Below are 27,491 nucleotides of genomic sequence, written 5' to 3'. Positions count from 1 at the left end.
ACTTCCATGAAAATTTGCAAAGTGGGAAACAATGCTTCATTTTTGGCAATTATTCAAAATCCCCGATTTTATCTGGGCTAATCCTAGTACCAGGAAATATCTACCACCTTCTGACTGCTTGCCATGATATTTCTGAAATAAGTTTATTTTTGTAGAATTCAGCCAGTTTGAATAAAGATAACAATAAAAAGCACTTCTATATAATGCAATTTTATCAAAGATTTTATCTAACACTTTGGACTTTTATTTCTCTATTTTCACCACCTTTCTGTCATTTTTCATGCTTTGAGGCCAAGAGTCATATGGTACTCAAAACCAGACAACATATCATGCATAAAAAACCTGCAATTTCATGTCCTTTAGCAACATTCAGGGTTCTCCTATAGTAATGATGCGAAGAGAATGAAATAGTAACCTCCTCATATATCATAAGAAAGTATTTTTTAACCTATTTCATTCATTTATATATTTATATTTTGAAAAAGACATTATTTGGGAAGGGTATGTTTGAATACTTATTAAAATAGACTTGAAAAATATAATAAAAAGTGGGGATCCTCTATATGTATGAGCCATGTTTCATGAAAAATCAGACGCAGCTTCTGCTCCCATGTAAGCTAGAAATAGTTTGGGTTTTGTGTTCAGTGACTGCTGCATTAGAACCTGTGTGACCTTGTTAGATCTCATTTTTTGTCCAATACTGAATAAAATTTCTTCTTGGCCACCACTGATTTTAGCTAAAACAGCAAACTCTACAAAATAATGTGAGGAAAAATGCACATAGAAGCTAATGCTGTCACTGGCAGCTTTCCAATATGAAACTGAAATTATAATTCTGGGGAAAAGAAAAAGGATGGAGAGAGATCCTGATTTTGGAAACAGAGCTAGGCAGATATAGAAAGGGAAAAATATTAAATAAGCCTTTCTCGTGTCTGTTTTCAAATATAGTTTTTCTAATGTAAACGTGCTGCAGCAAAAGTATTATTAATGTTAAAAAAATTGTAATTCTCTGTATTTTAGCATAACACAACTATAACATGCCTAGTAAATTAAACTCCTTAATCATCTTCTATATTTTCCCATTTTATCTAAAGATCACAGTGCTGTTCATCTGTAATATTCATCCTAGAAATAAAATCATTAATCACCTTGGCATCCAGAAAAAAGGGTTACATTTTTTTTCTTATGATATCTAGGGTACAAAACATGAGGAAGATATTAGTTTTTCATAATTCTGATCCACTCATTGGGATTTATCATGTTGAATAAGCAGGTAGTCCTCTTGCAATAAATTTCAGGGTAACGCATAGAAGCAAGACACTCACAATTCAATGTTTTTTAAATATCATACTTCATAGGGCATGTTTTCCCCCAGCAGGGTTAATACTGAATGAAAAATGAAAGGTACTCATACTGACAAATTTTAAATTTTAATTACCTATGTTATGAAATAAATTCCATGGGCTTCTTCTGCAGTTTGTGGAGAAAGACAAAATTTTAAAACAATTCAGTTCACATATGTTAGGTCTCTGACCTGAAACATTCTGGAAAAAAGGTAGCAGTTGTACACATAAAAGGGATGTAGGGAGACTGGCCAGCTGACTTCTGTCCCTAATGTTTGGTAAATAGCTCCCCAGATTTCTCTCTTAGAGAACTCTCTTTCTGCTGCTCTATTTATTCTTCAAGCTATTAAGTCTCGTTGATGGTGGAAAATTCAGACGTGGGTAGGTCATATTTCCAGAGCCTATCTTCCCACAAAACTCTGGAAGACTCCCATAAGACACCTGGGGGAGAATTAAAGATATGCTAATTTCAGCAGATTTTATCTTGGTATTTCAGGAAGAAAAAATTGGAGGCCCACAACTGTTTGCTGAGGTATTTCTATTTCAGAGCTTAGGATACCAAAGCTTTTGGCCAAAGCTGAAAGTATGCAAGTGAAATACAAGAGACCTTCCACTTAGGTTCTTTTCTAGATAAAGGTACAGAGATAAGCAGAAAGTTTTTGTGGGAAACAAAAAGACAGATATATAATCCTTCCTTCACCCTTCCCAGGTCCAAATTCAGTCCTTTATTTCAGTGCAGTGGGCTGTGGAGTGACACAGTCACTACATAACAGTTTCTCTCTCTTGCTACTTTGCTCTTACACTTTCAAGATGACAGTTCCTTTGTCCACAAGTTGCAGGGGACATCTGCTCCAGCATCATGGACCACTTGCTCTTTATATTATTACCTTGGTGTTTGCTCTTCTTGCTGCTTCTCACTCTTTCTGTTCTCTTCCCTTCTGTCCGTCCGGTATTTTTTGCTCTTTCTTAAATGCATTTTCACATTGGGTCCATGATAAAGCCATCTAGAAACCACATGAATGCTCTCTCTCACTCAAGCCCCTTTCTTTCTAAATTTTTCTGTTTATATGCAGTGAAAAAAAAAAATCATTCCATATGGTCAGACTTCCGTACTGAATTGTTTGAGATTTTTAAATTTGTTTTTAATATTCAAAGTGTTAATTTTGACTCTAGTATTTGATGCATCTGTTGCCTCTGAGGCTTAAATAATTTTCTGCTTCTTGGAAAAGAAAACTGATTCAGATTTGTTGCACTTCCAACAACCCCAGGGATAAGCACGCTACAGAAAATATTCCAGTAACTTTCAGAGTGTTTTATTATTCCAGTGCAGACTCCCAATATTTCTTTTTTTTTTTTTAAGTAAACTCAAGTAATTTTAAAAATATGTTCGCAGAATTTCAGCAGTTACAGAAATCATTCTGCTCACTTTTGGCACCACTGTTTACAATACAAAGTATTTAACATCACACTGCAATCTGAAAATTGTTACCAGTAGAAATGGAAATACCAGAGATAAACAACAAAAAAAAAATCCCAAATCATGAACCATTAAAAATCATGGACCTCAAACACTGCAGACAGTTGTCAGTAGTATTGTGACATCAAGCCTGTCTAAGTAAAGAAAAGACTTACCTCCAGAACAAAATAGAAGGATGTTCACAGTTCCAGGAAATTCAAAAGGCATATTAGCATACTTTAGATTATGGACATTTGGGAAATTAATCCTTGCATACAGTCTCAGTTGGTATTTTATGATTTCTATCCTGCATGAGTAGATTGATCTAATGTTTTCTTTCAGCCTGTACCACCTGGACACAATGTGCAATACGTGCACGTACCTTTTTGAGTGTGACAAACTTTTCCATGGCAACATTCCCTGTAGGAAATGACATTGCTCTCAATACTAGGTAGCACCTTGATTTGAAAAGAGGATTTCTCCTTAAGTAAGGCTGAAAAAAAAATATTTTAACAGACTAGGGGTTGATTCTTCCATTTTCTTGTGTTGAAGGTTATCAAAAAATCATGGAGTTGTAGAATAAGCTGACTTGGAAGGGACCCTCAAGGACCAATGAGGCCAGCTGGCCCTGCCCAGGACATCCCCAGAGTCACACCTTGAGCCTATGAATATTTTCCAAAAGCTTCTTGAGCTCTGTCAGGCTTGGGGCTGTGACCATTTCTCTGAGGAGACTGTTCCAGTACTCAAACACCTTCTGAGAGAAAAACTTTTTCCTGATATCCAACGTAAACCTCTCCTGACTCGGCTTCATGCCATTTCCTCAACTCCTGTCATTTGCTAACACCACATGAAAAGGGCATCAAGTACGGCCATGTTGAGCTAGAGGCTTTCTATACTCCCTTTTCCAGATGTAAATGACTACGGTATCTTTAGATTCTAGTTTTCATCTCTGAATAAAAGAAATAAAAGTCACTGATTCCTATAATCTAGCAGTTAGATCTCACTGCAACTGGTTGCCATAGCTACCAGTTACCTGCTAAGGACTGTTGTCTTTTTGGTAGGATTTCCTTAGGAACCTTGACACAAGCAGCAGCACTCACAGCCTCGGTTCCAGCCCTCTGCTGAGAACTGCAGCCCCATCTGGAGTAAGGGTCCCCCAGTCCCATGGAGACTCACAACTTCTACTGGCAGCAACTGATAGGTAATCGGTCCTTACCTGGAGGATCAAATTTGACTGCTTTGCATCCTCAAAACCTAGTAACCTGGCTGGAAATTGTCACTTCTCAATTAGTTGGATAACCTTCTTATAATAAATATGCATGCATTTGAGCAAATGTAGTGGCTTCATTTCCTTTTTATTTATTTTTTTTTGTTGTTGTTGTTGTTTCTCCTTTGTCTTTTTACTATCCCTTGTGTCTTCATTACATAATCAGAACAAAATCTCAGTTCCCACAGACGAGCATATATGTGAATTTATGTATGGGGGATGGGGGGGTGGGTGGTGCATTTGTTTAGGTATAGATATAGATACAGATATAGATAGATATACATATATAGATATGATAGTACAAGTAAGCAGATATTATTGGTCAAATATTTTATTACATACTGAATTGCTGACACCATTTCAGATAGGTAAACGTTTTGAAAGTTAACTGATGAATGCATAAACCAACTAATTTATTAAAGTGTCTATTAAAATAAAAAAACAAAACCCCAACAAAACCCACAACACTCCCCAAAATACTACTAATAAAACAGAACAAATAAAAACAAATTAACACACCAACTTCAAAAACCTTTGATGCAACTGTAGTAAAAGCTGAATTAAAAATAATAATATAAAAATAAATATAGAAAAAATATTTCTAATGAGGGTAAGAATAATATAAAGGAAGCATTTCACACACTGCAGAGCATCGAGAAAATTTTTTGCTAGGAAGTGGCATCCTTAGTACATACAATTAATTATGTGTTAAAGATGAAAGACAATGCAGATGATAAAATATGGCACTTCTAACTAATCTAGTGAATTGAAATAAGTTTATAGCCAGGCTTTCCTGGAAATTAAGAATATAATAGTTTTAATGCATAACACTTCAAAAAAAGCATTTGCCTCCTATTCTTGTCCAAGTAGTTAAGAATTGTGGGAATTTGATGATATTTTTATTGAGATATCTTGCTAGAATTCTGATTAAAAGACTGAGTTTGGAGAGTTCAGTGTCCAAATTAAGATGTTATCAGGAACATTAAGTTTGATAGAGAGGGTCAGTTCCTGTACTTAATTTTGGTGTTTAGATTGAACTATAAATGTAGAACTTTATATTCCTCTTATCCATAATGGAGTATTCTCTGAAATCTGTAAAATACTTGAAGAGAAAATATGGATATAATACTATAGTCTACATAATTTTGTTGATGAATTGATCTTCCTTTTTAATCCATAATATTCTGCTTTTTTATTAACTCTTTTATTAATTTATTTTGCTATTTTTATTAAGATGGCTATGATGTGAAAATAGGCTTACAAAATTTCATATGCATAATTCTACCTTTTATACTGTTTCTTAGTTATCTATTACATTTCATGATCCAGTTGATTATTTACAACTCTTTCAGTCTTTTTATTACTTATGCACTAGTTGCATCAAGAAATGTATTCTTATTTATTGCACATAACCTAATTGATATATATTTTTGATCTTTCTTAAAAATGATAGTTAAGTATCTACTTTAGAAATTTTTATATGTTAAAAAAAACTAGGCTGCACAAACAAAATAATTCTCATCTTGGTTTTTACAATAATGGACATTCTTCAGCTTACCTCAGGTCACTTTTTATCTAACACATACGAAAAATAATTTCCTTTGATACTGCTAATTCTTTTACCTCTTCATCATTCTCTTTGTTTTGATATGTACACACGTACATAAATCATAAAAACCTTAAGATTTGCTGTTTGCTCTCCTGGCTGCTGTCTTTGCATTTGAAGGCTCTCAGGCACATTGTGCGACCCTGGGGGATTTTCTGTGGGCCAGGAATTCGACTTGATGATCCTTGTGGGTCCCTACAAACTTAGCATAATTTGTGAATCTGTGATCGTGTGATTTATACTGCATATGCTCAATTTATGTAAATGGCTGCTCCAATGGTCAGGATCATTTTCTTTCACTATGTCTCCATGTCTCTGAAACTGGATAGTATTTTTAATAACAGAGGTAGGTGTTAGCCAATAGTTTCAGTATGTGTTGTGCACAGTGTTAAGTCAGGACCACAGATAAACACCTTTTTTAACACTTATTCACCTCAAAGATGGTCAGTGGCATGGATTGTGAGCTGACTAAATGTTGGGAAAATGATACTTGCTTTCACTTGCACTGATTTTTCATTCAACCTCTCAGGATCACTGCACCATAATGTGCAAGAGCTAAGAGAAGGTTCAACTTCTTCCATCTGAAAGCTATGTTCCCCATTTATTTTTTGATATTGTGTTGCAAACAATTATGCTGAAATTCATGCCCATTGTGTCCATTTTTGTCCAAGGTAGTACAGTTCTTATCTCAAATATATTATTTGAGAAAACAGATGAGACTATCCTTACATCTTTCTTTAGATATATTTTCCCTTTGAAACAAGAATAACTTGACTAAATCTACACTTTGGAGCTCAACGACTGCATGAAAATTCAGTTTCTGGTATTACAGATTTTCAGTAGAGTGTTTCATTCTGATGCTTCAGAAATCAGTAAAGGAAAAAAAAATCAATTGAAAGATATAATGATTTTTCTAGCCTTCCTTGAACTGTAAATCAAGTGGAGTTTGAAGGTAATACATTTAAATGATATTACAATCAGTTACATGAACAGAAATGAGAGCAACTCGCATTACAAGGACAGAGTGACTTACTGCAGGCTTGAGTACATACGTGCTATGTAAATCAGGTAATCTGCACCTATATAGATATCTAAAATTAATTTGACACAGAAGGCAGTAGCACACAGTTTCTCTTGGTCAGCAAATATGTGGGGTGGACACCTCAATGTAATCACATCTCTTTCCCTCTTAGCCTAGTACCAGACTGTGACACAAGTTCTAGATTTGGATGACTAATGCCAGCTGAGTTCTCCCTCTTTAAAATTTATAACATACACTATGTCAGTTATTTTGGCTTTTAAAAGTATCTTGCTTTACCTACAAATAAAGAATGAGTCAAAAAAATCCTATGAAACATTAAAAATACAAATTTTATAAAATAATTCCAGAATTAAAAATATTGCTGAAAATTTATTATAGTTTTGGAAAGCTATTATTTTATCTGTCCTGAAATTCTGACACAATACCAAAGTCTAGTAAGCTCTGCTTTTCATCTTTTCTTTGCTTGATTTAGGCTTCATGAAATATTTCTTGTAGGTTTGGTATCATCTTTTAATATGTACTCATTGCAAACCCATGAAGGCCTAGATCCAGTTATTTTTGGTGTTTTGTTTTGTTTACAATTACCTCATCTAAAGCAAACTCCATTACTCACAAGAGGGAAGTGAAAATATTGTGATATTTTCCCCTGAAATGCAGCTTAACTACAAAACTAAACTGCACCAAAGCACATCCCCACCTCTTATGTTAGTATGCAATTATCTATACTGGTAAGCTATTATTCTCCTCCCTGAAGGAGAGTCCTTCCTATAATAGCAGCACTCTTTCAAATAATTATCAGGAATGGCTTACAGATAATTTTTAAAGGATGGTTTATTTTGCAGGAAGGAGTGAAGGAGAAGAGATGTTGGCTGTACTGAAATAAAGATACGATATAGCAACATCAAACAAATGTGCAAATAATTATAACTAGTTGTCTGTGGCACCTCATCTATATAGCTACTGTAAATGAATCCTTTTTCTGATTTTTTATTCTCTCTTTATTTATAGTTCTTATATGATACTTTACGAAGTTGAGTCATCCTGTATCTGTATAGCTTCCGTAATGCATGGGAGCTTTTCTAACTACCACATAATCCCTGTAATAAGAGGTTGCATTGGTAGGGTGGGGATTTTCAGGTGTTCACAACACTAGAAAGGTGTTATAAGGGTAATTGCTATAGTAAATAATACAGTTCACATTAAAGTGGAACTCTTCAGTTCAGTCTTGAGAGACTCAAAATGTTATTGCATTTTCTTTAATTAAACTCTTTGGTTTGCTTAATAAATCAGAAAAATGGAGCATGTGAGCTGCATATCTCCACAAATGTTATGAACTAAATCTGTAATGAAGTTTACAATCATCCAGGTTTAGTCTCAAGCCCTGTTGCAGACATGCTGTAGTCTCATCCAAGATGCTTAATCTCAATAAGTGAAATGTATCCAGAATATCTGCTGTCCTTTCCAAAGAACATTAGATGAAATAATTCAACACCAATTTTCAGTTCCAAATTCCAAAAAGCGAACCTATCTGAGGACAGATTTGCAATCATATATATTCCAATTGTTTGGAATTATTGTCTTTGCCACAGGCCAGCTGATACTATAGAAACATGTGTGTAATCCAAGTGAGAAATCCATGACTAATGCATAAATAGAATTGAAAAAATGAAAAAAAAATCTAGATCTTATCAACTGCAAAAGTAATCACAGAATATACTATATATTTCCTCCTTATTTAGGGCCATTTTTACACAGTAGATTTTTAATAACTTCATAGCCATTTTAACAATAACTTTAACATTTTAGCATGACTTTTATCTTAAATTTAGTCATTTTAGCAATAAGTAGAACCCTCTATACCATGATAGTCCCCTGAATCTGTTGTGGATGACAGTTGTTAGCTATTAAAGTGATTGAATTGTGAGAAAACACACTGGTGAACACTGTGTATCTTTAACAACTCAAGTGGTTTTGTGTTTTCGATTTGTTAGGAGTTTTGGAGATTTTTGTAAGCCAAAAGCTATATAAAAAAATATATTTTCAAACTATAATTACAATGCAAGCATTATTAAATAAAAAATGTGCCATAAAGTTTTCTCTGTGCTTTCCTAGCTAGGGCTATTTAATGGCTACTGAATTTTGACTGTTTTAAAAGGTGTTGAATCCTCAAATTTCTTAAAAAACTGTCCTTACTGATTCCAACATCTTGTATGGAAATAGACAACTTAGAGTCTGCAATTTAATTTCACCAGTCATTTTATCATCTAGCTAAACATAAACTAAGATCTTCTTGTATCTTACCTCTTTGCAATTAGCTCTGTATTTGATTTTTTTTTGCAATTTCATATGATTTACAAATTTTGTTGCTACAGTATTCAATCTCTTTCCTGCCTGCACATATTTTATATATATATATATAAAACTGTGCAGGAACATTACAGATCACTGGATGACTTGATATTGTGATTGTCCCTATCAACTGCTGTAAAGATTTTTCTCTAATCTGTTTTCTATCTTTGAAATATATATTTTAAATCAGATTAACACGGTTCCTTTTGTGATTTTAGAACTTTGCTTCCCTCAAGGAGGGTTTTAATGAGATTTTATTTCTTTAGTTGAGAAACTTAAAAGTCACACATTTTGCTTGCTTTGCATGTCTACTTGAATTGTGCCACTCTCAAGTATTTCCATTGAAGCAGAATAGCTTCTCCCCTAGTTCATGACCCATGTGAGAGGCACAGGTAAATGACTAGACCTATGATCACCTGCAAGTAATCCAGAGAGGAAGCCATCAGGAAGAATTAATTGTGCTCCAGCTGTTGAAATAAAGGTGGAAGATCAGACCTTAAGAGATCCCACCTTCTGGCTCTCCAAAGGCTCATTCCCAAGCAGCTGTGTAATTTGTTATGTTCTCTCCATGGTAACTGATGGATCAGAGCTTGCTGTAGCCACTGACATCATATAGAACAATGAACCCCATATGAACCCCTCTCTGAACCCCATAAATTGCTATTCAAGGCAACTGAGAGCCCTAAATATATGCACAGACTGAATATATGGCATGTAACCATACTTCTTTCAACGTGGATTTCTTTATTGTGTCTCCATGAATTACGTAGAATACCTTTGTCATACAATCCCACTTCCATATGCCTATGAAATCATTTTCATAATGTATTTTGAATGGATATTTCCCTTCCACCTTGTACTAAGCACATTCTAGTACACCATGGCATGGGTTTCTGAATGTCACACACTCTCCTTGAATTTATCTTTGACCAGACCATTAATAATTATGAAGGAATCGTGAATAAAGAATGGTATTTATCTTTCTGCTATAATGTTATCTTGACCCACAGTGCCACAGATAGTGTTGTCTCTGTCTCATTTTGGTCATTCTGTATTCACCTGTCTCAAGGTCAATGGGATGATACAATAATGAGAAAGTAGAACAAACACTGTCTAATGGAAGAAGCATTTCATAAAAACCTGTGATGGCACCTCTACAAAGACAGCAAAGGAATGCAGCTTTTTAGTTGAGCACTACCTGACAGATTCAATAATCAGGGGAAAGACTTAATTGATGACATTTCATTAGCATAATGAGTTGAAGCTGGGAAAAGAGAGTCTCTTATTAATTAATCAAACAAAGCACGAACTGTTTCAGTCCCTTACTCTCTGCCATTTTCCATTAATCATAAGTCTGTGTATTAAACTCATTTGAATTCAGTAGGTGTTGAGTATTTCTGTGGGGAAAGTATTGGCAGAGTGGCATGCTCAAGTGAACACACTTGTGTAGGTATGAAGCACATTATAAATTCATGTTTGTGAACTTAAGCTCTCATCTGTGCAGGAAGTGCTGACAATATTTCTCAAAAAACCACCAGATCTCAGTAGCCATAAGTATACAGATGAAAGTTACCCCCACCCCATCCATTGGTTTCTTGGCTATAAGTGTTGAATCTGTCAGGGTGAATTTTCAGTGCAACAGGGAATGCAGGGACTATGCTGACAGCTGCCAGAATAAGTTCTTTACATGTCTGCCATGCACTGGAAAATTTTCCTTATTATTCCCAGTAGTATTTTCTTTGTATTTTGCTGTATTTATATAAATAAAGAAAAGTAAAACCAGAGGTGCTCAAAAGGGCTAAATTTCTGCTTGCTGCTGTATTTATTTTGTGGAGAACATTTGTAGTCTGTGATGATGACTCCCTCAATAAATTTTTAGTAGCTAGGAAAATAGGAATATATCAGGAGTCTTCTGTGGTCTAAGCAAAAAGGTATTTTTGCTTTCCATCTTTAGTGTACTCTTCCATTGTAAGAGAAAAATATATCTGAAGACCAGAGAGAAGCAAATTTTTGTCTCTTTATGGTAGTGCTTATATTGGACAAGACACATTTCAAAAGTCTGCATATTCAATTTCTACAACTCTTTATTATGAAATTTATTTTCAACTCTGTAAATGACAGAGGCCTTTCTCTTTGTGCAGCTGATAGTTGTAATCATAGGCTTGAGAATCATGTTCCTTCCCTGCGAATCTTGAGTTTTTTCTTAAAACTGGCTCAGTGCCAGTAAAAGAGAGAATAATTTTATGCAGAGACCCCTCTGTAGTTCAGTCTCTCACAAAGGTTTCTTTGGATGCCGATTTACTGATGCTGAGGTGACTGAAGTGATGTCAGATACAAGACTACCGGCTAGCTATCAGATAGTTTAGAGGAAAATGGCCATCATCCTTTTGAAAAAATATATTAGCTGTGTTTTCAGCGGAGCTCTCCTCTCAACACACATTGTTTTCAAACTCAGCTACAAGGTCAGGCCTTTAAGAGACTGTAAATAGATTCTTACTATGTTTTGGTAATCACTCAGTCCTTCCAAGGTGTCTGCCGAACAGAAAAAATTTAGGCATATAAACGGTTTACTTATAAAAATGTAGTTGCAGAATGTGCTAAGAGCTTGACAAACCTATGCTTTTAGATTTAGTTACCTCAGCCCCTTATTCAAATATGATTTTGTGCCTAAATATCATTGAAAACCTTGACACAAATATTTCTCTGCTTGCTAGGTGAAAAATTTAATTTCTCTTCCATTTGAAAATACAATCAATAGATCAAGTAATTTCTGATAAGCCTTAAATTTAATGTGTGAAAACCACAGAAGAAAGGTATTTAGTGGTGATGAGACTGCAGGCACTTACCACTGCAGTTGAATATTATTTCAGCAGATAATAAACTCTGAAGAAAAACTTAGAAGAATTTTTTTTCCATAAACTAGTGTTACTTATGTACAGGATTAGTACAGTAGATAGATGTATTCTGCAGTTAACTAGGATTTTTCAACAGTAAGGCTGATGCACTTCAGATTCACAGAGTTGATGCACTGCGGTACAGAACTATATAAATATTGCAGTGCTGCACACTTTTGTGCTTTTCATTTTAGTATCTACATTTTCATGATTACCTCTAGTGCCAGAAACAATACATTTTTATTAAAGTCTTCATAGTCATTGCAGAATTGTATTTTTAATTTTGTTTCAAAACTTCTATATAAACTTTGAAATCTACTGCACCATGATTTCAGATCATATACCCCGTTTCCTTATACTCACAGTCATAACATTCTCACAATTCACGTGGAAATAAATGATATCCACACAGCTGTTGTGCAACATCTTTTTCAGCTATAACATCAATGGATGTTATGAAGAAAGAGTGTAGAACTGGTCAACAGACATAACACTTTCAGCTAGAGGAAATGACAAAATTAACCAAGCAAAAACTAATACATTATTCAAACCTTGTCTGTATTTCACATGGTCCTTAATCTAGTCAAGGTTTTTGAATGAGGATTATATATGATATTTAAAACATTATTTTCTAAATATGAATCTAAAATATAGGTAATAAAAAAGTGAAAATGTTTTCCCTAATAATATAGTGTAAGAGAGACTGCACTCAATTTTTCCTAATTTATTTTCTAAGCATTTTATGTTCTGTAATAACATACCTGAAAAAAACCCAAAAAACAACAGAACTAAAACCACTGTGTTTAAAGGTTTGTTGTTCAGGTTTTCTTGCAAGAAAAGACTGCATATGAATTTTTCTGCATATTTCTATTGCAAGCTAATTAAGAAATCTATCAAATTATGGTAATTCAATATCCAGTTTATTCTAGTATTAAAATATTAAATATTCATACTTTGTATGTAGGGATTGGTACTACCAGTGAACAATATAAAAACAACACTGACAGGAGTGTGAATATTTTAAGACTTGATATTACTTCCTGAAAAATTATTTTTAAAGGTAGTTCTAACCAGTATGAAATCTGTGGTGAACTACAATGAGACAAAAATCACGCGATCAAAGAAGAAAGTCTGTGTTTATTTCATTTGAGCAGCACACTTTCCTGAGCTTGAAGGAAGGTTTTGCAGTCATTTCATAACAGGGAGTTGCAGATTTCCTCTATTTGAAAGAGTTGAACTAATGGTCATGTTCCAACCCCAGCCTCAAAGTATCTTGTAAAAATGGTGCTGACTTAAATTCCAAAGCAGATTAGTGTGACCTTATTGAAGTGAAAATCTATGAGGGAATAAAACATTGAGTGAAATTAGATATAGAATAGTTGCAGATGTTTATAGAGTTCCTCCAGTTTAAGTTTTTGGTCATACTTGGGGTGCGTGAGGATGTAGAGAATGCAGTTGAACGTCTCAGAACTTGGTCAGAGAGGGAAGTTCCCATAAGATAAGCAACCACAATGGAACTGGGGTGAGGACAGACAGCAACAGCAGTAAAATGGTAATTCCAGGCCTGGCAAAAGAGATCTGGGTAATGCATCTGGACAAAAATTCACATGGTAGCAAACTGGGAAAGAACACACATGCTGCCCCAAGGAATGACATCTAGACCTCATGGATACCCAGGACTTGGACTGTATAATGGTGGTACCTGCAGAAGAAGGACTCCAGGTCCTCCACCACTGAAGTCCAGGGTGAAGAATGACCAGTGGGATGCCACAGAAACTCACATGGTGGTGATATCTTTTGCTTAATCTCTCCCTTTCACTCTCTTTCTCCACATACCCCCCCACCCCCCGCTCCAGTTTCTATCTCTCTACCTCACATTTACTGTTAAATAAAATCCATACTATTGACTTCAGTTATGTTCTTGTTTGCACCTTAATTTAGACAGAGGCATCTCTTATAATTGGATCATATAAATGGGTAACATTTTCCTGCTGGTAGCTGATTACTAGTGCATGCAGCCACCAGTGTACAGAAAACAGACACCAAACTAGAAAAGGTGAAAAGGTCTTTCCCCATACTTTATTCTGGCAGTGTCTCCCAAGTCCTAAGTAAAACACCATCTAATCTGTTGACTTTGCATAAGAAGATCAGCACAATCCTCAGAAAACTTTTTGTAAAGATCTGATTTCACAGACGTAGTGTGAATATGGACATAGAAGTAAATAATTTTAAAAAAACCAAAAAAGCTAGAATAAAATTCTTACAGAGACTTGTACTTGAAAAAGAATTAGAGTTTTTGCAAACATATACTGGCAGACAATCAGTCTTCTCATGAAGGTTTCCTAACTATGGATAGTGAATATCTACTCGAGGACTGAACTTTTAGGCTAAACTCCTTCTGCAGCTTTAGCCCAGAGTGAGCTGTTACAATAATTGTCCCTGTGAAGTACTTTACTATTCATTTGCTTGTAAGGCATGTAGTAAAATAAATTCATAGTTCCAGATGTGACCCTACGCTTTTGCTATTTCTCATAGCAACTTATTTGGAATTATTCTCTCATCCTTACTCAATGGGCTTTTATGACAATACCATCTGTACAGTTAGTTTTCATGTTAAATATAAATGCACATATTAAAGGAAAAAAATATTTAAAACAAGGTTTTGCCAAGAGATCTAATTAGGGAGAGAAGAAAATATTAAATACATATTAACCCCAAATCTGTACATCCTATAGTATTTTCCAACACATACAATACAAATTACTAAGATCAGTGCAAGACATCAGAAATTAAGACTTTGATATCAGAATGTACTGGTTTGGACAATTTAGTCCAGTTATCTCTGAGAAATGAATGAGATGTAGTCAAGAATCACTGGATTTGGTATTACAGGTGGTCTGTTCACATGGAGTGTGAATATCTGAGTAGTAGCACCATATGAATGAAGTTGAATTTCTTTATTTTTGCATTGCATTATATCTCAGGAATGCAAATAATCTCAATAGGTACTAATAAAAAATTGCATGTGGGTGGGCATGTTATTGCTGGAGCATCCCTCTACTGAGATAAATAATTTCAATAATTTCATGCAGTATAGAAACAGTGAATTGAGCATATTAAGAATGACAAAGTTAACATTAAGCATTGCAAGCACACATTTTCAAGCTGCAATATTTCAACTTCTCATAACAAAAACAGTTCTAATAATTGAATTTTTAAGATTTTTTCCTATTCATAGAAAATCAACTTCTTGTAAAAAGCAAATTAACTATATCTGCATTTAATTTGTTTTCTGCATGTACAGTACTATGTTATTTATTGCTATTACAATTAAATTCTCATATATTTTCTGCAGAATGTACATGTGATAAAGTCTTGATAATATGATTTTTTTAAAGCAACAACAGTTTTCATCAACTGTTTTGGAAATCAAAGTAAAAATAATTATCTTCACTGTTAAAAACATCTTACCATAGCAAAAAAATCTACTACTTCAAACACAAACATATTGAATTAAACAGTACTACTGAAGAATATGAGAATAGCCTGTTTGCAAAAAATATATTTGTATGCAGGTTGTCCTTATACCTAAACCAAAGTTGGTAGCAAGTTTTGTTGTCCTGAGAATCCTAATCTATAAATATTGACAAGTAATACATTTTCTCACAAGAAATTTTTTATGAATTGGATGCAAGATGACATCTATTTGTATTTGACAAAGCATACTAGGATATATTTAATACAACATGTAAACTCTATTTTTTTTTTCTAGTTAGCATCTAACTCTGATTATAATGCCACAGAACGTATACAGAGTATTTCCATGGGTAGAAAAAAATTAAAAAAAGAAAAGGAAAATTATAATTATATCCAAAAAGAAAAGATATGTATGACTTGTGCACTACATGTAATGGTAATAATAAAAATTACAAAGATATTTGAAATAGAAATTAATAAAATATTTAGTATTTTTTTATTTACGCAGAGTGAATTGCTCTACATAAACCCCATTTGCATTCTGACCAGATTCTATGCTCTTTTTTGTGACTTGTCAACATTTCTGTGTGACTTCAACATATAAGTTTGCAGCAGCTGTTGCCTGTTATCGCTCTGCTTAGTAAGACAGACAACTGAAAAAATGGCCTCATAAATATTTCTAATACAAATTTATCAGCTCTTGCTTTTATTTTTGCATGTTATTATGATAACCACTTAAGAGAATTACGGTAGCTTGCTTTCACCCAGATTGTAACCTCCTAGAATTCTTTGGCATATGGTTGATTCTTTTTACCTGGTTATTTACTTAAGTTCCTGCAACTACAAAACCCCAAATTGCTTACACTTCTTTAAGGTTTCCTAAACATTTCAGCACAATTTTCTCTGTATTTGAGCAACATATACAAAAATGAACCTTTGTCTGGATCCATTTTCTATATCTAATTAGGTGAGACGTTTTTATCTCAATTATGCTGTTAGTAGTTAGATGTTTGGAAACAGAAAAGATGATGCCTCAAAGAGCCGTATGAGAAAAACACATAAGGACATTAAATTGACTAAACTTGCAAAAAAATTGAGGTTTTTTTTTTTAGATCTCACATATGCTGTGAAAGAAAAATGGAATAGAGTCAGAATCCTGACTATACAGAACATTAATCAAAGCATTCTGACTATATTGTAATCTGATTTCTAACTCCACAAGAAAGTTCAACAGAACTTTATGCCTGAAATCATGGCAGTGTATCAGCAAACAAATGAAGTAGAAAAAACTAGCCTTTGATGCTGGGAACCCAATACAGAGAAAATTACGCTAGCCAGAGTGAAAATCAGACAGAAGTCATATATTCCCTATTCACCAACACATCTATACCCTTCAAATAGCAACAGCTGGAATGAGCATATTATGAAAGGAAAAAAATAAATCCTTTCCATCTCTAAAATATGACAGTCCCTACTGTCCCAGACATCCCTAGCCTGACATCCCTACCTTGTGGTTGGCTTAGCACCTCTCTACTGGTTTACAGAACTTATAAATGTAGGAATCACTAATTCTGTTCTGCTAATGTGTGCATGTACACACATTTTCACAATGTCAAATGTAGCTGTTCTGTCAGTGACCACTGTTGACAGTAGCTGATAGTTCTACCCTCACTCTGATGCACTTATCATTTGAATGAAGATTCTCAAACTTAGAAAAATAAATTTCTCTTAGAAAGAAAGTTCATTCCTAAAGATCAAAAAGAATATGTAACTGGAAATTAATCTCTTGAAAAGCATTTTTCCTAATGACATCCTTGTCGAAGGGCAAATCTTAAAAGATGAATGTCTTATTAACCATTAACCATCCTTTCTGAAAGTCTAGCTGTACTCAGGAATTTTTAACCATTACTCTGTCTCAGTACCTAGATGCCACACGTGACCAAAGCAGAAATATCTTCCATAAAATATTAGGAATAAAATTCTTTGGAATGTATTGTTCAATACATAATTGCTAAATCATGCACTCAGAACTGAATGAAAGTGATCATACTCACCATCTGCTACAATCCCGTCAAATGCCAGCTCCAACTGGCATATTGACTGATGGTCTGAGAATATCCTCATGGGTTACAGAGAAACCTAGAAGTCAACAAAAGCATGCTATTCCCAGGTATCTTTAGTGTATCTTAATTTTTAATGTGAACAAAATAACAATTTTACAGTCCTCATAGGCACATTTTAAGGTGACGTTTAATTTTTTAATTAATTTTTTAAAAACTATTTTGAGATCTCAAGATGAAATATTTTTCAAGCTCAGCACTTTTAAAATAAATGCAAAGTGTTTTCTTTGAATTCTGTTTATCTGTTCTGTAGTGAACCTGAAGTATATCTCATTCTCTTACTGCATCTGTGATCTTTTTTTTCTGTGATGGTTTTGGGTTGATATGCAGCTTTCTTCTATTTGTTATCCACTACCCAAGTCCTTTTTGTGGATACTTGGACTCATTTTTTCATGTTCTTATTTCCTTAATTTTCAAATTACTTTCCTAAACCAAGACGTTAAATATATTTTCACTAAAATTTGGGTTCTGTGTTACTTATTTTTAGAGAATTATGTCCAGGATTGATAAAATAATAGTTTTATTTTTCTAGAAGTCAGGACTCCTGCACTTTAGCCAAGAGAGATAGGTAATTATGTGTGAGGGAAGGTGCACCTAACTGCACACCATCCATAAAGAAAAAGCCTGTTCTTAATTACACTAAAAATGTGATCTGCAACCATGCAAAGATACAAAAAGGAGATCCTGTCTACAGTGCTGCCAGTGTGTTAGAGGTACACACCTAATCGAGTTTTAAACTAGTTAGATCAAGTCATAATCTAGCTGAAGCAGCACAGGACTCTAACCCTTTCCTTTCTGTGACTGTTATCACTGTGTGGAGCTCTCAAAGAGCTACTGTCCATTTTAGTGCCATATTGAAGATTCGTTTTGCCCTTCCTTTCTTCTTAGAGACACTTGGTCTGTAAATTGTTTCAATAGATCCTTAGCAGCCTAATTGATACCAGGAAATTGTTGCAGTGAATGGCTAATTTTCCCTGAGAATCTTCTCAAGAAGCAGATAATGCTATTTCAGTCTTATTGCATCAGAGACTTCATAACACCTGCGGTGCAAGAAAAGTTTGAGATGACCATGTATAAGACCAGAATGACACAGGGCAACTTCTCTACCTTTCTAACATTATTTAATAGGAAACATACACAATAAATACAATCATTTGCCATAAAATTAATACGATTAGAAGTTGTCTACCTGGTTTGATCAGATATTTTTAGGAAGGCATCTGTAAAACAAAATTTGACAGAACATCTGGCTGGCTTTTCTCCATTTGTTTTTCCATATTTTTTGACAACTATATGATATCCCATGTTTTTCTTTGATTTTCATTGAAATTTGACCATTAGAATCATTTGATCTTTCTATGCAAATATGAAATATTTGTGTCTTTTTATTCCCTTTTCCTACTCTTTCCTTTGCCTGATTTTTACTCTGCATTTTGGTTCTTCTATATCTCATCATATCTGGCAGTAATCAAATTCCAGTACTCCTCCTGCATGAAACTCAGAACATTCGTTGTAGGGCTGAAACAGTACTGATGTTATTATTAACTTATCTCAAAAATTTGAACATGCTTGGTTTTACATGTTTCCATATGCATGGTTGATTTATTTGTAAAAATATTGTGAGGCCTTGCTTTAGAGAAACCATTGACATTCTTCATTCAAGCATGATGCAAATTGGAAGTCATTTCAACAGCAGAAAACTGTCAATCTGCATAATTTAGTCATTAAGCAGTTATTAATCCAGTACTCTTTATGTTCTCAGATTTTTTTAAATTGACTATTAGGACAAAGAAGGCTGTTGGTTGGTACTGGAAATAACAGTGTGGAATTATAGATTTCCAACATTATATTTCTACTTCCACAGCAAAAACAAAAAGGGATTCTTAGATTATGCAAATCTGTGATAGTTCCCTTGACAACAGTGATGAACATGAATTTGCACTATGTACATATTTTAACTATAGTATTCATTGATGCAGCAGTGACTCTGCATATAATTCTTTCACATCATTAATTTGCTTGTAATGGCATTTTTTAGCTGATCCTAAATGTAAAATTGATTCAAGTGCTATTATTCCTACACTTTCATGTTATTAGGCCTTACTGTTAATGCTGTCCTGGAAAGCAATCTGGAAGAAACTGGCACCCATTTTAGAAGGAAAACAAAAAAATTCAATCAGAATCTGATTTTGACAGCAAACTTCTTGCTATTAAGAGATCTTCAATATTATAATTTATGGATTTTCTTTTATTTGCTTCACTTTAACTTAATTTCTTGATATGCAAGTGAAGATCTATGTCAAATTTTGAATCAAACCATCCAGAGGGTTATATTTATTATTCTGACTCCACAGTCTTCAATGTCATATTATCTTAATGTGAAAAATTTAGATTAAATGTTTTCTTAATTTGCAAGCCTAACTCTTATTTCACATACCAATCAGATTAACACAACTTGTTTGATCTTCTTGTGGAGAACATTTTTTAATGCTGTTCCTGTGTATTTCTGTATGTCGGTTCATAAGTTTAAGAAATCTGGTTGAGTTTGTATTTTGTTCAAACCATACTGTATTTTAACATTTACTATGCACATATGTTTGTACAAGGGGAACAATTTGCCTGAAAAAGATACATTAAAGGTATTGTTAGTAGTTGGTTTGGAATTCATGCTGTGAAAAGAATTGTTACACAAGATGTTAGAACAGAAACGGTGCCAGATAACAACATGACATTACTACAGATATTTCCAACTATTCCTAGTTAGAAAACATTGGCTTTACAACCTCCTAAAAGGAGTCAGCCTAAATAAGAAACAATCAAAAGACATCAGTCTTTCTGATTAGGGGACAACTGTGAGGCACATAAAACAGAGATAGAGATGATCAATTTTAGGGATTTGTGTACTGCTTTGGTACCTCTCTGCTTGATGAATAAGGGTTTATGGCTTGACTTGGTGCTGTAATCTAGATGAAACATTCATTTCCTATGGAACAGGAATACAAGTAATATTATTCATACCAGCTTCTATGATCTTAGGACATAGAATAGGTTAAGTTTGTACTTTTCACACTAAATAAGGAAAAACTTTTGATTCTGGCCTAAAGTAATTTTATAAGCCCACAGCCAATGATAATGCTGCCTACATTCTCAAAGATCTATTAAATACTTAGGACATTTTTATAAAAACTCTGTGAAAAGTATGTCAGAAAGTGGTTTCTCCATATGAAATGTATTTCAGCACTGTCTGCGTTATTCTTTCCTGATAATCAGATACTTAATCATGAGCATTTCAGGGTTCACATAGATTCAGAAACTGTATTTCAGCCATATATGTAGAAAATGTCATCTAAAAACTGGGCTTTTTCAAAGAACAGTAATGTCCTTCCTGCTGTTACTTATCTCTCAATGTAATCTCGTGCACCTACAGGAGGCACCGCTGGACCATTCTATAGAATGACTGCTGCTGGCAAATGAAAGCAATGGAACAAATGCCAACCCTTCAAAAGCCAAATCCTGCCAATGCCTGCTCCCTGGTTGGCAGAGAGCACCCTACTCAAATGCTAAGAGGCTTGTTGGCTTCACTGTCTGCTATAATTCACCTTGTTACGGAAGAAAACAGCTGTCCCATGATCATGACCTGGAAATATGCCATAACAACTCACTGAGTTAAAATCCCAATTTGACTGCTAGTACTAGGATTTGGTGTCATGACTGTTGGTGGATGAATTGTAATCTCAAGGGGATAGAGCATAACTGATTACTTTTTACTGCTGTGTCTAGAAAATGGTCTGCGCTTGAAAATATTTATTGCATGCACAATTAGCACAGCTCTTACATTTTGTGTGTTCAGAAAGCAGAGAAGTCACACTAAACTTTTCATTACATGCACAATGTTATAGACATCAGTAGGATTTGCTATGCAGTTGTCAGATGGAGATACTGACTGATCTATCCACGAAACCCTGACGGACACCAATACACAGCTGTAAAGTAAAATAGGCCACCTTTATCCTCATGAGGCATCTTTCTACTTTCTTATCGAATATGGACATCAATTCAATATCACAATGTTGCATTAAAGTGCTTTGCTAAAGAATTTCACTCTAACATTACACAACCAAATGGATTCATGTTCTGAATAGAAAGATATTAATTACAAAAGTATACTGTAAGCTAGATTTGGGCCTCCAGTGGCTTTAATCCTCTATTTATTTCAGTTAATAATAGCCTTTAATTTTAGGAAAAAAAGGAAAAGGAATGTCATAAAGAAAAACTCAGGAACAATCTGTTCCCAGTGTGAAGGTCACCTAAGAACTTTTTAATCCCATGCAAAATATTCTCAAACTAGTTTCAAAGCACAAACTTTCACTGGAATACCTGATTTAGTTTTCATAGTCAAATAAAAATATGACCAAAAAAAAAGAAAAAATAAAAGAAAACAAAGGGGAAAAAAAAAGAAAGAAGACTGAGAAAATTATATCATGTCAGATAAATGACTGACAGTTTATATAGTTAATTTTAGGGGAATCTAGGTATAACCACAGTCACATATGCAGGTTGACAGAATATCAGATTTCTTGCTTTTACAAATTCCTTAAATGTAAGAACTCTGAATATGGAAAAGGAATGCATTTTAAGAGATATCTATTTTGTCTCTTGAATATCTTCTTAATCTCTGGTAGTAAATATAAATTCTGTTTTGGGTGTGTCATTTTGTAACACAAATATTCTCTAAAGCTCCTTGGTATGAAAAAGTGACTTGCATTTTCTCAATAGAGAAAGGAGAAATGTGAATAAATGTTAGTTTGTTTCTGATGATTTCAGTGAAACCCTTTCTGGAAAAGTGAAATAACTTTCAGAGAACACTACCACTTTGTGTGATTAAAAGTAATGGAATCTGGACTTTAGCACAAATATTTCTTGCTCTGATTAGTTTTTTCTGATTTTACTCAAAGATTAAATTTGTACAGTATCATTATTATTATTATAGGGTCATATGAAACCAGTGAGTTGCACCTCGAATAGTATTCTGGCTCTAGAAAGAGTATTCAGACCACCAGACCCATTCAGCTCTTTCAGTCATGAAGAACTGACCGGAGCTTGGGTCATAATTTGTGACTCGAATGCTGATTCCAGGCTAGTAGCACCTAGGAACCCAGTGCAAATGATTCCACTGATATGACACTTAAGAAATCTGCTAATGTTCACTGTTATGCAGGACACACTGCATGTGATGAAGTCCATCTCTTTATGCAGAGCAGAAAGTATTTGGAAGGTGCTGGGTGACCAAAACATCAATATGCACCTGACAGGAATCCAAGGCAGAAGGTGTTGAAACGCTTTTCCTTGAACTGTCCAGCAGTGCTCAAGTTGAACCCTTGTTCTGGCAATTTACTGTAGCACATTTCCCTGTATTCTTTCGAGTACTTGCAAAAATACTAAAATCTTACTAATCAGTACTATTTTTAATTGTGATAGTGAAATTGCTAACACAGACATTCATTGCTAACGAGCAAAACCAGTACTGACATTTGTCAATGAAAACAGATGTAAAGAATGTTAGAAATTAATAATTTGGATATTTTAATATTTTTATACTAAATTTTCAAGAGTACTTTGCAAAGGTATTAGTTAGAAGCTGACATTATGCAGAATATACAGGCAAACAAAACATCTTAAATCTCAGCTGCAATGCAAACATTGGTCAAAGACCAAGTGCTACAGATGAGAAAAGAATCTCAGAGAATACTGAACTCCCTCCACGGTGGTGCTTAGGAGCCATAAAAAGTACTTTCTCTGCAGTAATATATACCAGCAAAGATTTGTACTCATGGATATTATTATCTGCTTTATTGAGCAAAGGGAGTTTTATCAATTGCTGTATAATTCCTTCACTGAGAGGCTGATATGTTACGCTTGCATTTGATTTTACAGGCCAAAATATTCAGCTCAACTTCATTAAAAACGAACAGTTTAGCAAACTTTTCTGTAATTCCTGTTAATGTGTAGTACTCTTCCTCATAAAACAAGAAGAAAACAAAACTACAAACCAAAATCTTCAAAAATCTTAGTATCATAGAGGCATTAAAATAATTTCAATCCTAGTAAACTTAATAATTTTCTAATTATGAATTATCATCACAGAAGAATATGACAATGTGTTTACAGGATGATTTTTAATAATTTATGTAAGAGTGATTTTAGTAGAAATAATCATTCATATTTGTCCATGGAAGTGATGATACACGGTATTTTATGAAGATTTTCATCTTTTATTTGATGTTTTTAATGCGTGAGCTTTCAAAGATTAGACATTCCCAAGGAAAGGGTGAGTAGATGAAGTTAATATGACCTTCAATCACCAAATGAAGATCTGCAATTGTAAAGCCTTATCATCCCCTTATTCCCCTACTAAACCAGAGTCGTCATTGATAATTTATAAAGCAAGCAAAGGTGGTTCATGTCCTAGTCATCAACAATGAAGAGTCACACATGATTTACATTAAAATTTCAGGCTGGCATTGTCTAAAATTATCAATGCAAGATCAATTGAGTAGAAGTTTGAGCTTTCTGCGCTGCAGATTCCTAAACATGAAGAGAATACTACAGTAATTTAAAAGCTTTAGATACAAAAGTCTGAATTGAACTATAGGCCAACCTAAACCTTCTACATTTGCTTCCAGGTAATATCACTTTACATAGTGTTAATGAAGAACTACTTCAAAACAAATATTAAGTAGGATGTCCTAATAAATGAAGACTTGACTGAATTCAGTCTGAGCATAAAAGCTTTTTTTACTTTTGAGAGCCAAAAGTCCCTCATAAATGTTGTAGCTCTTTCTCTGCCATTGTATTCAAGCCATTTTTAAGGGCTGGGAGAGAAAGTGATGTGGATTCTGAAAGATAGATTGAGGCTACAAGGTAATCTGCGTTAAATAAACACCTGGTAATCTACACTGCCAACTAGCTCTGAATACATGTAGCTTTTGGTGCTTCTCTGACAGATGCACAGCATAGGCCACTCCTGTTTGGAAGTTGTACATGGCTACAACACTCAAAAATCTCTGCGGTAGCTGGTGCTGCCTGGAGACCAATTTCAGAATCTCTAATGAGAATATAAAATGAAGTCTGAGCTATCAGTGTGGTCAGGCAACTAGACAATATTGTATTACAGGAGAGCTTATCAATACACAAAGCACTTTATTCACTGTAAATACGATTTTCAAACCTAAGTGAAAATGTATTCAGACTATTATAGAAAAAGATACAAATTCTGTAGACTCCTGCAGTTTACAAGTGCCTCTATTTCTTTCAAATTTTTCATTCCTTCCCTTTTCTTACTGTGAGAAAGAAGACCTAGAAAGCTTTTTTTTTTTTCCCCAAATAACTGCATTTGATGAAATTTTAAACACAGCATCTTAAAGTATCATTCATAAAACTATAGACAGATCACACGGGTCTATTTTGTCTAACTTACCAATATATTGATAAATAAATCTTGTCTTCATCTCTTGTTGTCTTTAATTTATCTTACAGTTTGGCTTTCCTATAAAAATGCATTCTCTCTGACAGGGTGAGACTCTTTTAGTTTTGCTTTAAAACCAGTGACCACAAGTGTTAAGTTAGAAAGGTAGGACATATTTCAAATAATGACATAATCTTGGCTTTTGTGCCATGTTTAGGGATATTGTTTACATGCAGTGTACCTACAGAAATCTATATTAAACCTCCTTTCTCCTTCTCCACATTTTTTAAAACATACTTGGATGTACTCTGTATTGACCTGAAAGCAATGCTCTGACGAATTTAAATGCATGTTACTCAGAAAACAATTGATGATCATACAGGTTGTTTTTCCCTTCAAACTCTAGATACACAGATTTGACCTTTGGTTAAAATGTTATGATTTTCTCCATAAGACTGATGCACAATAAAGCGATATTTTTTTTTCTTCCTGATATGACTTTCTCCCTTGAAACTATTACCACTATGTTATTTACTTATCTAGGTTCCTCAGGTTATTTATTGGTAATAAGCATTAAATATTTCTCAGAAGATCTTCTCCAGCTGCATTAGTTTCACTGGTGCTCTCTCAGTGTACCCCAGCAGAAGTTATAAAGCAAAATATTTAATTATAAGAGCATGCTCGAGAAGTAATAAGCACCTCATCAAAAGCCCTCAAGGTCTTTCATAAACATTAACTGAACAAGATTTATTTCACCAATATGTGGCAGACAAGCATTATTAGATTCCCTGGTGGTTTTTTTATCAAAAATTTGAAGTTGTTATGTTTATAAACTGTTTCAAAGGAAGGGAACTATATTTTAGAAACAGTAGATAATAAAATGTTGTCTTAAATAGCATTTCTAAAATAATTACTGAAGTTAACAGGAAACTTCACTCTACTTTAACTTATCCAACCAGCACAAACTTCCACCCAACCACCAATCAAATTGCAAAGGTAACATAAAATTGTTTTGATGAAGAAAGCTCAGCTAAATTTTAAAATATTACAGCCAACTTATTTTTAGATCCTTGATCAGATTCATTGCACTGATCCAGAAATGTATGGGGGCTGTAAAGATACAAAGCATTGATTGAATGAGGAGTTATGTGATGTGCATATGTGTTTAAGGCTGGCAGGGTTTTTATAAACATATTTTAAAGAATGATGTTGAAGACCTCTACTTAAATTTAAGTTGGATAATTAAGAGAAGTCTCTGATCTTTATGGCCCTTTCATAAACCAGGAGGGATGAAAAAGTCTTGTATCATGTCTAAAAATATGCTACCTACTGAGAAGTACTTCCACTGTTACCACAAGTCATACTGACAGTAAGTTAAGATTGCAAGGCTGTAAGGCCAGTTTTTATATCATCAAATGTGTTTCTTTATCTACTTTTTCAGGTTGCCTTGAAGATCAATTTTCTATCTATCTCACTATCTGTGTCTTCATATCAAACTACTAGTTCTTTATACTCAATATTTCAACCTAAATAATCTCCATTACGTTATCTCTACGTCTACACACACACACACACACACACACACACGTATACATATACTTCGTCTCACTTTAATACTTTATTGTGCCTAATTCACAAACCACCCTTACAATAATCCAATCCTCTCCAACAAAATATTAATTTACTAACCAACCTCCTCCTTGATCAGTTGTCCCCTTTAATCCAATGTTTGCAAATATACAATCTTATTTCATATATTTTTTGTTTTCAAATAAAGACTAAAGATGGCATCTTAAATTTCTCTGTCTTGTCTGTCTTGCTCTTATGGCATACTGATTGTCTCTATCTCTCACATACTCTTGTTTCGTCTATCACTACTTTTCTCAAAAAAAAAAAAAATAAATTCTTGTTTTCCAATGCAGAACAGAAAAGGCTGTAAAACATCTTGGCATAAAATGGCTCTGCCTGTTGAGATGTTTATCCTTTCTCCTTCACCAAACCATGGCTTTCTAATATCTTCTTAACTTTACAGATTCCACTCTGAACATGACTATCATTCTTGGTAAAGAGAAACCAGAATTTGAGGCAACATGCTATTATATTTGGTCAGTGAAACAGACTGAATATATTTTTAGGCATGGCTTGTTTGTAGCCTAATTTTCTCTCATTACTTCATAAAGGTGACCTTGTTTTAAAGCTTTTACCACCTGACATTATAAAAGTGAAATTCTTTTCAAATCTCCTCTGTTAATGTGTTCCTGCTCTGAATCACATGCAAGATAGCATTAATATTCTTCCCACAAAATGCATGCTAATTTGCTTGCAGTGAAGATAGAAAGCATTTCATTACATATCACAAACTTCATTTATGTGGAATGAGTCACCAGGCCTTCTGAAAAGCCGAATGAGTACCTAATCTCTAATGCTGCCTTCAACTATAACATCAATCCTCCCTGGTTCCACTCATCTTTT

This window comes from Cinclus cinclus, chromosome 6 (assembly GCF_963662255.1).
Source record: "Cinclus cinclus chromosome 6, bCinCin1.1, whole genome shotgun sequence".
Taxonomy (NCBI): domain Eukaryota; kingdom Metazoa; phylum Chordata; class Aves; order Passeriformes; family Cinclidae; genus Cinclus; species Cinclus cinclus.
Note: the sequence above shows the minus strand (reverse complement) of the source record.